The 14,392-nt window shown below is 37.9% G+C and overlaps 1 long non-coding RNA gene across 1 annotated transcript; it reads left to right on the top strand.

The window, feature by feature from the left end:
* The first annotated feature begins 3,067 nt into the window (after window positions 1–3,067).
* Window positions 3,068–7,125, top strand: LOC124542703. The gene is made up of 3 exons (XR_006967353.1): window positions 3,068–3,164; window positions 3,303–3,436; window positions 7,007–7,125. It is a non-coding gene; the product is annotated as an uncharacterized LOC124542703 (long non-coding RNA).
* Window positions 7,126–14,392: the final 7,267 nt, after the last annotated feature.

Below are 14,392 nucleotides of genomic sequence, written 5' to 3'. Positions count from 1 at the left end.
CCGACGAGCCCAGAGGGGGATCGACGATATCCGGATGGCTATCAGGTAGCCATCCGGATGCGAAGTCAGCAGAAGGTCCAACGGGGAAGGTGTATGATCCTCCACATCCGGTATTCGCGTTGGCGAGTTGACCAGTTGTGTCAGATCATATGCTAGAGCGAAGTCCAGAACAAATATAGCCGCATGATCGGTGGTGCATGAGCCGAGCCATTCAGCGTGGTGGGCATTAAAGTCGCCCAGAATAATGATCTCTGCGGATGGAATCTGCTGCAGTACGGAATCTGTAGCCAATTGGACGTACTCAACCAGTCGGTCGGTTTCGGCATTACCGCTATGGTGCCTATAAAGCACGCATAGATTCGCGGATGGTCATCGCAGTCTACACGCAGCCAGATAATCGATAGGTCCTGTCCTTCAAGGCTGCCAAGGCGCGAGAACAGATATTATCTCTGACGTTAACGCATACCCCAGCTCGTGGTACAAAGGAATGTTCCAATTTGTACCCAGGGTACGAAAGAAGAGTCGTATCGGCAGGAGAAGATATCTGGGTCTCGGTTAGGTTAGAAAGTTTAGAAAGAGCAAGGCCGGCTTTGCCGTTTCCAGATGGTAGTGAACGGCGTTGAGGTTGGAGTTGAGTCCCCTTATGTTGCAGAAGTCCACAGCGAGGGTGGTAAGGGTTGCCTTACAATGCCTGCTCTGCTTGCCTCGATCAGTGGCGAGCGTAAAATTGACCCCCCCCCAGAATTCGGAGGGCAGCCTGGGCATCCCTGCTCAGGTGGTGTATGTCCTGAGCATGGATGCCCAGAGAGGGATTCTCCACCGCTGTCGCTGATGGTACCCTTCTGGGGTAATTTAACCATTTTCTGCACAACGTGGCCTATTTTAACGAATCTTTGACAAAATTGTATGACAAGCACGCTCCAATTAGGAAGATTAAGGTAAAACATCTACCCGCATTTGGCTTACTCAAAATATTAAAAATATGTTGGCAAAACGTGATAAAGCCAAGAGAGTCTCTAGAAGGGAACCTACTGACCTCAATATTGCGACGTACAAAAAATTGCGAAATCTCTGCAATAGGATGTGTAGAGATGCTAAACGCCGTTTCATCCACTCCTCCATCGATAAAGTGACCACTTCACAAATGTGGAGATTTTTTAACTCCTTAGGGGTGGGTTATCCCTCAAAATCTTCTCAACATTAATTTGATTTGAATTCTCTAAATAAACATTTTTCTACTCCCCCTTTAACAATTTCAGCCTCTACGAAGGCTGAAACATTGTTAAAGATGGCGAACGCCATCACGCCTGATTGTATTCCTTTTAATTTTCATACAGTCACAGAGAGCGAAGTCAAGAGAAGCATCTTGTCTATCACTTCCAAGGCGGTTGGTAATGACAACATTAGTCGGGATATGTTAATACCTGTCCTTGACTCTTTAAACCCTGTTATTACTCACATTATAAACTTTTCCTTTGAATCCAATACCTTTCCAACGGTTTGGAAGTTAGCACACGTGATTCCTTTACCTAAAATATCAAATCCCTCTTCATTTTCACAATTTCGTCCCATCTCTATTTTGCCTATCCTATCAAAAATCCTTGAAGACGTTGTACGTAAGCAAATGTCAGAATTCCTAACACATAATCATCTCCTTAGTCCTTTTCAACTCGGTTTCCGTTCCGGTCACAGTACTTCCACCGCACTGCTTAAAGTCACTGAAGACATTCGCTTTGCTATGGACAAAAGAGAGTTTACTATTCTCATTTTGCTCGATTTTAGCAATGCCTTTAATTCAGTCGACTTTGATGTATTGCTTGGTGTCCTTCGCTCACTTAACTTTGATCAGCCTGTGATTGATTGGTTCGAATCTTATCTTCATGGTCGTCGGCAGATGGTAAAGTCTGATGAGGCTTCCTCGGACTGGGCTGATCTCTCTGCTGGCGTTCCGCAAGGCGGCGTACTTTCTCCTCTTCTGTTTTCAATCTTCATTAATGAAATTACCAAAGTTATTTCTTCTCACTACCATCTCTATGCAGACGATTTACAACTTTATAGACACACCACCTTATCAAATCTGTGTTCGACCATACATTATATCAATTATGATCTTGCAAAAATTAAGAACTGGGCTGCATCCTTTGGGCTTTTTGTCAATCCCTTGAAGTCGAAGGCATTGATAATAGGTACTAGACAGTTACGTAGCAAGATTAATTGGGATATTGTACTATCAATTGTCTATGGTGGAACTCAAATTGCATATAGTGACCAAGCTTGTAATCTGGGGCTAGTCATAACGAAGTCAGTAAACGTGTCCATTTCTCTCTGCATTATCTAAAACGTTTGCAGAACTTCCTTCCTTTCAAAACAAAAATTTTACTTGCACAATCCCTTCTTCTTCCCATCCTGGACTACGCTGATGTTTGCTATCTTGATGCGAATGATGAGCTGCTTGATAAACTAGATAGACTTAAAAATTTGTGCATTCGTTTCATTTACGGTCTGCGCAAATTTGAAGAAAGAAGAAGAAGAAGAAGAAAGAAAGAATTTTTATTTGTAAGCATCGTTTTGATACATCAGTGACATAAACAAAACAACAAAAAAAAAAAACAAAAACTTAAAATAACAATACAATTAAATAATATCTAAGAAAGATTTTAAAAAGAGGCATAAATAAATAAAAACAAAATGCTGCCTACATAGCAGTACGATGCCACAAAAAGGGAAATCACTCAGCATTTGTTGTCGTCCTAGGAATTTCACACACAGAAAAAAAAAGAATAACAATAAAAAAAAAATTAACGATTTAAATTATATAGTTTTTATTTTCTATACTTAAATTAAAATACGATTCATACTATGTGTGAAATTCGCAAAGACGGCAGCACTGATTTTCAGTGATCACCTTATTTCCGTCAAGTGAACGACATTGACAATAGTCCACTATTATATCGTGTTAAAATCAAATAAAAACATAACAGAAATAAAAACAAGTCTAGGATAGTAGGATGCGCTCAGGTACCTCGCGGCGGCAGAGGAGGTTGGACGTGTAGCACAATAAATTAAAATTTAAAACTAAATTATATTACGCTGAGATCACAAAGATATTCGATCACCTACGAATTATTTAAGGAGAAAGAAAAAAAAAGAATTAATAATAATAAGTAAGTAATATATACTAATTTGTTTTTCTTTTCTTTTTTTTAAATGTGTTTTAATATAATCTAAATCACAATAATATTACTTTTGATTCTTTGCATTTATTGGAGATATAAATTAATATAGCGAACATATTATTACAGAAGGTCGCAAGCAGGTCGAGACGTGCCGTTTAACAAATATCATAACAATCAAATAGAGGTTGAAATCTATTCACTAAATAGTCTAACCAAGTCTGATCAATACTCCATCTTGCCAATGGGCCATGCACTGTAAGGTGAGTAGATTTGATTACATATTAAAAAAATTTATAAGATTATATTGAATTATCATTTTATAGTTATGACATATACATATATAATATATAATCCCCGTGTGGTCCCGGATTAGAATAAGACCTCCCCAACTCTACCCGTGGGTGTCGTAAGAGGCGACTAAGGGCTTATATTAGGGCCCAGTGCATATCATCTGCACTTTGGGCCACCCGCACGGTGGCGGGTAAACCACCACGATAGCATTCCCAAGGAGGGTTAGTGTCAGACAGGCGGCCGACTTTAAAAATATAAGCCGAAACATTTACAGCATGGACAATGAAAACCATAAGAATGATAGGGCTAGGGCGTACCCCACAGGCGACGCGCAGGAGCAGCACCCGGCCCCTGTGGGAAATGGACAAGGGTTGTCGCACCAAAACGGGCGGGTGCGACGTAAGAAGCGAGCTCGAAGTGTGAGAGAGGTAAAATTGAGGTATGCGAGTTGGAATGTAGGAACGATGTCTGAAAGAGGAAGGGAGCTAGCAGATGTTTTGAAAAGGCGACGGATAAATGCAGCGTGCCTGCAAGAGACAAAGTGGAAAGGTGCAAGGGCTAGGGAAATAGGAGAAGGATATAAGCTATTCTATTGTGGAAGTGATGGCAAGAGAAATGGTGTGGGTATAGTTTGAGATAGTAGGTTGAAAGAATGTGTGGTTGATGTAAAAAGAGTGAATGATAGAATGATAGCGATTAAATTAATTGTGGACGGCGTGACACTGAATTTAATAAGTGTATACGCGCCACAGTCAGGCTGTGAGGAAAGCGTGAAAAAAAAGTTTTGGGAGGATTTTGATTGTCTGCTGATGGATTTACAGGATAGCGAGGAAGTCTATGTGGGTGGTGATTTTAATGGCCATGTAGGAAAAGAGAGTGATGGATATGAGAGAGTACATGGTGGGTTGGGATTTGGAAACCGGAACGCTGACGGCGAGGCACTTTTACAAGCTGCCTGTGCCTTCGACCTGGCTATAACAAACACGTGGTTTAAGAAAAAAGAGGAACACCTAATAACTTACAATAGTGGCCACCACGCGACACAGATAGACTATTTCTTAGTGAGGCGAAGGTGTCTATGCTGTGTCAAAAACTGTAAAGTGCTGCCAGGCGAAGCTTTAGTAACCCAACACAGACTAATCCTATTGGATGTAAAATTAAGTGTCTCGCCCAAAAACAGCCGAACACGGCCCCCTCCTAAGACAAGATGGCGTATGTTAGAGAATGATGAATGTGCTATTAGATTTAGGAACCAAATAGTGGAGAAAATGATAGAAATGAGTGACATGAAAGAGACATTAGCGAATGAATGTTGGATTGAGATGGCTAGGTATATAAGGAAGGTCGCAAAAGATGTGTTTGGAGAGTCGAAAGGAAAGGGTTTAATAGATAGGTACCTGGTGGTGGAATGACGAAGTTCAAAATGTATTGAAAGAGAAGAAAGTGGCATTTAAAGAATGGCAGGTTGTAAAAAATGTGAATGCGAGTTTGAAAGATGAAAAAAAGGAAGTTTATAGGGAATTTAAGAGGAGAGCAAAGAAGGTGGTAGCGGTTGCCAGAGCGAAGGCACAGGAGAGGTTATACAACTCACTGAATAGCCCTAGAGGCCAGAAGGATCTCTACCGAATTACGAAAGAGAGAGAAAGACGATCGAGAGATATAACATATATCAAATGCATGAAAGATGAGGCTGGTAAAGTTTTATGTAAAGATGAGGAAATAAAAGAAAGATGGAAGGTCTATTTTGAAAAGCTTATGAATGAAGAAAATGACTGGAATGGTGTTCTTCGAGAGGCGCAAGTAAATAAGGAATTAGTAAGAGAAATTAGCATGGATGAGGTAATGACAGCAGTCAAAAGCATGAAAAATGGGAAGGCTTTGGGTCCAGATGATATACCAGTTGAAGTATGGAAGATACTAAAGAGTGAAGGATGTATGTGGTTGACTTTATTCTTCAATAAGTTGTTGCATGATGAAACCATCCCACAAGAATGGTGCAGTAGTTCACTAGTGCCCATCTTCAAAAATAAAGGAGATGTACAGGATTGCAACAACTATAGAGGGATTAAGCTCATATCACACACTATGAAAGTATGGGAGAAGTTAATAGAGAGAAGATTGCGAGAAGAGAGTGAAATTACCGAAAATCAGTTTGGGTTTATGCCAGGTCGAGGGACAATGGACGCTATCTTTGCACTCAAGTACAGACGTGCTCACAAGAACCTGCACATGGTGTTCATTGATCTCGAGAAAGCGTATGATAGGGTGCCTCGTGAGGTGTTATGGTGGGCATTGAAAGAGAAAGGTTTGCCTGGGAAGTATGTGGAGTTAATTCGTGCTATGTACAAGGGATCTTGTACCTACGTCCGATCGTCTGCCGGTAACACCGACCGGTTCAATGTGGCTGTAGGTTTGCACCAAGGGTCGGCTCTAAGTCCTTACCTCTTCCTGCTGGTTATGGACGCTCTAACGGCGGACATACAGGAGGAGGCACCCTGGTGCATGCTTTTTGCCGACGACATTGTACTGGTTGGTGAAGATGGACCTGAGATACAGAGCAGATTGGAGGATTGGCAACGGAAACTAGAGAATGTTGGCCTGAAAATCAGTAGAACGAAGACTGAATACATGTTCTGCGATTTCGGCGGTCTCTCCGGTCCCGAAGCGATAGCGCTTGATGGCGCAGCTCTTCCAGTCTGCTCCAACTTCCGGTATCTCGGTTCACTCATTCAAGGCGATGGCGAAATAGATCGAACGGTGAAGCACAGGATTAACACAGGATGGATGAAATGGCGGCAGGTTACGGGAACTATTTGTGACCCCCGTGTTCCCCTTAAACTTAAGGGGAAGATCTATAAGACCATGATCAGATCTGCTGTCCTGTATGGATCAGAGTGTTGGGCTACAAAAGGGATGACCGAAAGACAATTGCATGTTGCGGAGATGAGAATGCTGAGAGGAATGTGTGGTGTTACGCGAATGGATAGAGTAAGGAATGAGTATATAAGAGGAAGTTTGAAAGTGACACCGATAGCCGAGAAGTTATGTGGAAGACGGCTATCATGGTATGGACATGTAATGCGGAGGAATGAGGAACACATTGTAAGGAAGGCCTTGAGCATGGATGTGGATGGATATAGAGGTAGAGGACGACCAAGGAAACAATGGATGGATTGTGTGAAAGACGATATGGCTAGAAAGAATGTTACTTGTGAGATGACGTCTGACAGAGAAGTATGGAAGGAGAAGACATGCTGTGCCGACCCCAAATAAAATTGGGATAAGGGCAGGAGAATGAATGATGATGACATATACATATATAAAATCTCATCTATACAACTACATACACACACATACCTACATATTATACACACACACACGAACATGTATATAAATTCATACATATGTATACAATTAAATATAAATCATTATATTATATTTAAATTAACAAAGATAAATAAAATCAATTGCTATGTTTGCTTTTGTTTATCAAGAAGAAATTTTCTGTATTTGTTTCTAAAATTATGAATTATATTTAGGTTCCTCAATGGCGGTGGAAGGTTGTTCCAGCACTTGGTGGCGGCGTATCGAAAACTGCCACGGAAGGCGGCCGTTCTATGGAGAGGCATAAGAAGTAAATATGATTTCGATCTGGTTGCGTATGTGTTCGAATCGTGCGCCCAACGAAGCTTGTGATAAAGGTATGGTGGAAGTTTGAACTTGATTACCCCGAATAAGAGCAAATGCAGTTGCCTACGGTATTCCATTCTCATAATTCCTGCGTTATTTAAATATTGTGTGACATGCGTACGTGGAGGTATATCGAAGCAATATCTTGCACAAGCATTTTGCACCTTTTGAATTAAATTTTTTGTACGTTGCAATAGTCTTGGGCCCACCACTACATCGGCGTAATTTAATTTGGATAATACTAATGATTCACATAGGCGGATTCTTACATTTACTTTTAAAAACTTTCTTATTTGGTATAAAACTTTTAGACGATAAAAGCAGCTTTTAACTGTATTATGAATATGTTTTTCAAATCTAAGGCATTCGTCCATAAGTACGCCAAGATTACGTGCTTCTGTAACTCTTTCAATTGGTTCATCTTGAATTTTAACCATAGGTATTTCCCTTGATATCAGTTGTATTTGATTCGCCGTGCCCAGTATTACAAATTTAGACTTTTGTGGATTTAGCGCTAAACAATTTGCTTCTGACCAACCTGCTATGTTTTTTAAATCTTCATTTAGCTTAAGTACAGCATTATGAGTTTCATTAGGTGGAAAAGATATATATATTTGTATGTCGTCAGCGTACATATGGTAACGGCAGTTTTTTATGACTTTTGTTACGTCAGCGCAATATATAATAAACAGTAGAGGACCAAGTATCGATCCTTGGGGTACACCTCTAAGAACTTGCCTACATTGCGATGATTTTATGGTGCCATCTTCATGTTTAAGTTCTACGGTTTGCGTTCTACTACCCAGATAACTGGTGAACCATTGTATAGCTTCTGCGCTAAGTCCGTAGTAGTGTAGTTTAGCTAGTAAAAGAGAGACGTTAATCGTATCAAATGCCCTAGAGTAATCCAACAAAACTAGTATAGTGCCATTACCTTTATCTTGCGCGTTTAATATTTCGTCAACCACATCAATCAGTGCAGTTGCAGTATCGCGACGTTTACGGAATCCTGACTGTCTCATGGGTAATATATTATTGGTCTCAAGAAAATCAGATAGCTGATTATATATCGGCGCGGAGCCACGAATTTAAGAAAAACACGTGTCCAGAAATGATTATTTTAATAATTTAAAACTGTTTCATTGTTAAATGAATAATTTTTAGTGAATTTTGAAATGTTAAATTACTCTGAAATATTTTAATGTTTGTAAACAACTGTTATCTTGAGTGAATAAGTCTACCCACCTATTTTTGTTATAAAAGATCAAGCGCCCGCCGGTATCGACAGACTTGGTCGAGCCGTCGGAGCGATCGGACCGTCTCATATTGGAATAAATCAGAGAGGATTATTTCCTGAGTTTTATTACATACCACCAAAGATGGTCAAAGATCGAAACTCTGACACTCGTGACGTCAGCTATGCTGACGTCATGTTTTTCAAAAACGGGCTCGGGCATGCCTGCTCCGTTATATACTATTTTTTCTAATACTTTGGATAAACATGGCAGGATACTTATTGGCCGTAGATCCTTTTTTCTGAGGGATTATTATTTTTAGGGATAGGCTTAATTATCGCTTTCTGCCATATTATAGGAAATATGCTCTGGGTAATAGACATATTAATTATCGTAGTAATCATTTCTTGAATATGAGGCATAATGAGCAACAACATTTTTAGAGATATTCCATCGGCCCCAACAGCATTTGATTTAATACTACTTATTACTTTATTGACAACTGTACAATCGACAATTTTGATGCAGAATGTAGCCTCACCATAAAGTTGACTGTTAAAGTATGCTATATCAGTTTGAGAAGCCTGAGGCCTGCCTGGTAGTTGGAGAAAGTGATCATTAATACCATCTGGATCATCAAAATGAGCGGGCAAAAGTTTGTCTTTCTTATTATTAAAGTTGACATGGCGTTTAATATGTGACCATAAGTATCGCGAATTTTTGTAATTATCATTAATAAATAAAGTAAAATAAACAGTTTTTTCTGTATTTATGGCCGATTCTACTGATTTTTTAAGTTGCTTATAATAGTTAACATGAGCTTCTATCTTCGTACTACGGCATCTAATTTGTGCTTCATTTCTCCGTCTCATCATTAATTTGATGTTATAAGTAACCCATGGATATTGTAATTCTTTGATATATCGCAACTTTATAGGGCTTAATGTGTCAAATACCCACAGGATACTGTCATTAAAAGCTGCAACTGTTTTATTAATGTCTTGTTCTGAAATTATGAGTTCCCAGTTAATAAGCGCGGTTAAATAATATTTTAATTGGTCTAAATCTATGTCGTCTAATCGTCTACTATATATTTTTTCCGTTACGGGCTTACCTTTTTCAATATTAAGCTCACACGATAAAAATGCATGATCACTTAAATTGCTTACATAGTCAACCCACACTCGTTCGACGTTGGTATCTGAGCAGATGAGATCGAGGAGGGTTTCGCTGTGACTTGTGAAATGTGTGGGAACGGTAACATATTGCGTCATATTTGTGTATGTGAGAAAGTCTGTAAACATAGTTGTATTTACATTACCTGTATCTAGGAAATTGATATTAAAATCGCCCACCAATAGTATGTGATCATGATATGGCAAAGCGCCATATGTGTCAGTAATGGCATCAATAAAAATTTGCGTACTTAACCAAGGCGGTCTATATGCTGTACCTATGACTAAAACTTTACCCCTAATATTAACACTTAACTACATTTGCTCAATAGTTATGGTCTCTGGGTGTTTAAGGGTCCGAACAGAAATACCCTGTTTTATATAAAAACCGACTCCACCGCTACGGGAACGTATTTCCGCAGGTCGAGGAATGTGACGCAATGGGTATCCTGGAATTCTTGGGGCTCGGGCATCCTCCCCCTCACGTAGCCAAGTCTCATTTAGTGCCATGATATCGACATTGTGGCGATCCATTGCATATAAAAACTCATCATGACCAGTACCAAGTGAGCCAGGATTCAGAAAGCCAATTCGTATTTTTTTTGACTTATTCATTTTACGCATGTATATAATATATTAAAAAATCAAATATCTATATTATACTGGCTAACTGTGAACGATACATGAGTTCCAAAATATACGCTATACTCGTATGAAGTTTATTTTTACATATTACATTCGGCATCTCACAATAATTGTTACATATATTACTTTTAAAAGCAAATAATATAAGATAAGATAAATATACTTTATTGTACACCGAAACAAAAAAATACAAGAAGTAACACAACAAAATAGAAAACACGGTACAAAAGGCGGTCTTATCGCTAAAAGAGCGATCTCTTCCAGACAACCTTTGGATAGAGGATATTGAATACTCTAAGAAAGGGGTTCGGAGGTGTACACCTTTTAGGTAAATCATATATACACAAACATAACATATCTACATAACATACATACATACGATTAATACATGTTATATATAACATATAAATACGTGTATAAACAAAATATTACATATGTTTTATAAATAAATTCAAATACATAAAAATACATACTTATATATAAAGTATTATTATATTTCATAAATAAAATTACAACGATTTACAATGACAAATAATAGTGTTTTAGAAGCCTCTTAAAAGCAGCAACGGATTGTGCACGTCTTATATTTATGGGCAAGGAGTTCCACAAGCGTACTGCTTGGACAGAGAAGGATTTAGTAAAAAAGGAAGAAGTATGGGAAGGAGTTTTAAGAGTAAGGTTTTGTTCGGAGCGAAGACTGCGGAAATGGGAATCACTAAGGAATTGGAAGGACTGTTTTAGATAAATAGGGGCATTGGGGTTGAATAGTATACAGTAGAGAAGAGAGAGAATGTGTGTATTCCTGCGAAGGCGGATCGGGAGCCACTCGAGCTTTTTGCGAAAATCGGAAATGTGATCATACTTGCGAAGCCCAAATATGAACCTGATGCAAAGATTTTGAATGCGCTCAAGTTTGTTCAATTGATCTTCTCTAAGATCAAGATAACAGCAATCTGCATAATCAAGAATTGGTGAAAGGATAGATTGTGCTAACGCAATTTTGGTGGGAATCGGTAAAAAGTTACGTAATCTACGTAGGGAACCAACAGCAACAAACATTTTTCTGCTTACCTCACTCATTTGTGGATTCCAAGAAAGGGTTTTATCGAATATTAAACCCAGATTTTTAATTTTATCAATGTAGGGGATTATGGCATTGTCAAATAAAATAGGGGATAAAAGAGAAAAATCTATTCGTGAGATTAATATTGGACTGCCAATAAAAATAGATTGACACTTAAGTGGATTTATTTTGAGACCGTATGAATTGCTCCAACTTAAGATCTTTTTTAAATCTGAGTTAATTGTCTGTATTGTCAGTGGTAAATCTATTAACTTAGAGTGACAGTAAATCTGAAAATCGTCGGCATACAGGTGGTAGAGAGAAGATATATTGTGAGTTATGGAATTAATAAAAATCGAAAATAGCAGAGGTGAAAGCACTCCGCCTTGAGGCACACCGGCACTTAAAATTGACCAATCAGAATAAGAGTCCTGAACTCGGATTCTTTGTCTGCGGCCATATTAGATAACAACGAAAGCAGTCAATTACAGTAGGAGATATATTAAGAGAACTTAAAATAGCCAGTAATATGTCGAAATCAACAGTAGTGAAGGCATTACTGAAATCCAGTAATGTCAAAACTGTAACTTCCTGGTTATCCATAGCTAATCTGATGTCATCGGTGATCTTAACTAAAGCAGTAGCCGTACTATGAAAAATTCGGAATCCCGACTGAAGTGGGTTAAATAGGTTATTTTTGGTTAGGAATAAATTAAGTTGTTGGTAAACAAGGCGCTCCAGGACTTTTGAGAGAAAAGGAAGTATGGATATAGGGCGGAAATCACTATAGGACGATGGATTAACTTTTTTCGGTAGTGGGACAATTTGAGCGTCTTTCCAGGAGGAAGGATAAATACCAGTATTAAAGGAATTATTAAGGATACATGTGATGACAGGAATAAGGTAATCAATGAAAGGAATTATCATTTTACGGCTAATGCAGTCAGAGCCGACAGCATCAGAATTTATAGCTAAAATATTCTTCTTAATATCACTTTCCGTTAATTGACTAAAACTAAGATGGGAATGCTGGAGTGGATGAAGCAGAAAGATTATTTATTGTTTTTGATTTGACAGTGCCATCGATAGCAACTGCTGACGCGAAATGATTATTGAGCTGATTAAGATCGACATTATTAAAGTTTGTATCCGACTGAGCTTTCCCAACTCCAAGAGATTTCAGAAATTTCCAAACTTTAGAGGTATCGCCCTCCTCAACTACAGCTCTGTGAATATGCCGTCGATGTGTGTCTCTACACAGCCTGTTGCAACGATTTCGATACTTTATATATTTTTCTTTATTTGTGTCAGACGGATTAGATTTATATTTGGCTTTAGCTAATTTTTCTTTTCTTGGAGACGTTTTATATCTGAGGTAAGCCATGGTGCCGGTAAATGTTTTATACGAATACGCCGAACAGGTGCATGTGTATCATAAAGTTTAGTTAAAAGCGAATTGAAAACACCAACCTGTTCATTAACAGTATTTCCATTTAACGCCACTGACCAATCAATCTCAGCAGCATCAGCTTGCAGACGCTCTAAATCCATCCCAGCAAAATTGCGTTGCAGAAGAATTCTTGATTTTGCCTTCGGGGGTTTGATTTTATAGGATAGATATAAAAGATCATGGTAGGAAAAGGCATGCGCATCACATTGACCATGTTTTTCAACATGGTCAATAGATGACACAATGATTAAATCAAGAAGAGAAGGAACAGAATGAGGAAAACAGTGCGTAGCAGAAAGTGGCAAGATTGTCATATTCACCCCGTTGACAAGCGATGTCAGACGAGATGACCGACAATCATTTTTAAGCAGACATGTATTGAAGTCACCCATGACCACCGTATGACTGTACGAGGGTACGAATGACTCCAACAGATTTTCAAAACTTAAAAAATAATCCACATTCTGCGACGGACTATAATAAACACCTAAAAGAAGTTTAGTGTGTGATAGTGTAACATCAATGAAAAGGTGTTCTGCCTCTCCATTGGTGTGAGACTGAGAGTAGCTAATGATCGAGTATGCAATATGAGATCTGAGATATATGGCATCACCCCCGCCCGTTCGCCCTAAACGATCATTTCGGATCAGATGGAAACCAGGGAGTGAATACGTTGTAGACGGCAAACAGGGTTTAAGCCATGACTCAGATATCAATATTGCATGAAGATTTTTATTCTGGAAAGAGGATAGTAAGTCTGGATAATGTGTAGGAATACTTTGTGCATTAATATGAACTATATTAAAATTTTTTTCAACATCAGAAAAATAAGTATCAAGGGACTCGTTGACGGAATGTATACTATGGAAACTACTGTCACTGTTCGAACCATTTGAGGATAAGGAAAAAAAAGATTCACTATCAGGGCTGTCATTAAAAGCCATTGTAACTACAACTTTAAGTAAAGTATAAATAATAATAAATATTTATATAAATTATTTTAAATATATAATTATATATATTTCAATATTATAAAAAGTCTATAACTGCTAAAAATATATAATAAATTTAGTATAATGTCCATTTATCCGCCAGCTGTAAGGAAAACAAAGCACATTTATTACACTCAAAACAAAAATCAATATAAAATTAACAAAGCAGGATTCATGCATCATACATGTAACCCAAAACCTAAACAAAAAAAAAATAATAAAAAAGCAAATAATAATAATAAAAGAAAATCCAAAATAACTAAAAAATAAAAGAACAATAACAACACTGACAATAAAATAAAAAATAAAAAACATCCATAACACCAAGATCCCAATGCCAAGTCCATATTTAAATATCTATGTACAATAATTATGTATATTTAATTCTTATGTTAATAAAAATTACATTATTCTATGTACATAATATGTAAATTAATCCTGCATTCTGTGACAGAATATTTTAGTCTGTGACATTGACACTTCGGATATTTGACAGTTTGACATACACAATGATAAAATAATAAGAGTAGGTAACCGTAAGAGAAATTATTAGATATAAATAAAATTAACAAGTGGGTACTAAGATAGTAAAGTCGAGAAAGTAAACATTACAAATTACTTTTTTATCAGTCTCTTAGTACGTGTAACAATTACCTTGTCAACACCTTTGGAGTC

This window comes from Vanessa cardui, chromosome W, assembly GCF_905220365.1.
Source record: "Vanessa cardui chromosome W, ilVanCard2.1, whole genome shotgun sequence".
In the NCBI taxonomy this organism is placed as follows: Eukaryota; Metazoa; Arthropoda; class Insecta; order Lepidoptera; family Nymphalidae; genus Vanessa; species Vanessa cardui.
Note: the sequence above shows the minus strand (reverse complement) of the source record. Positions and strands in the feature narration are given on the sequence as shown.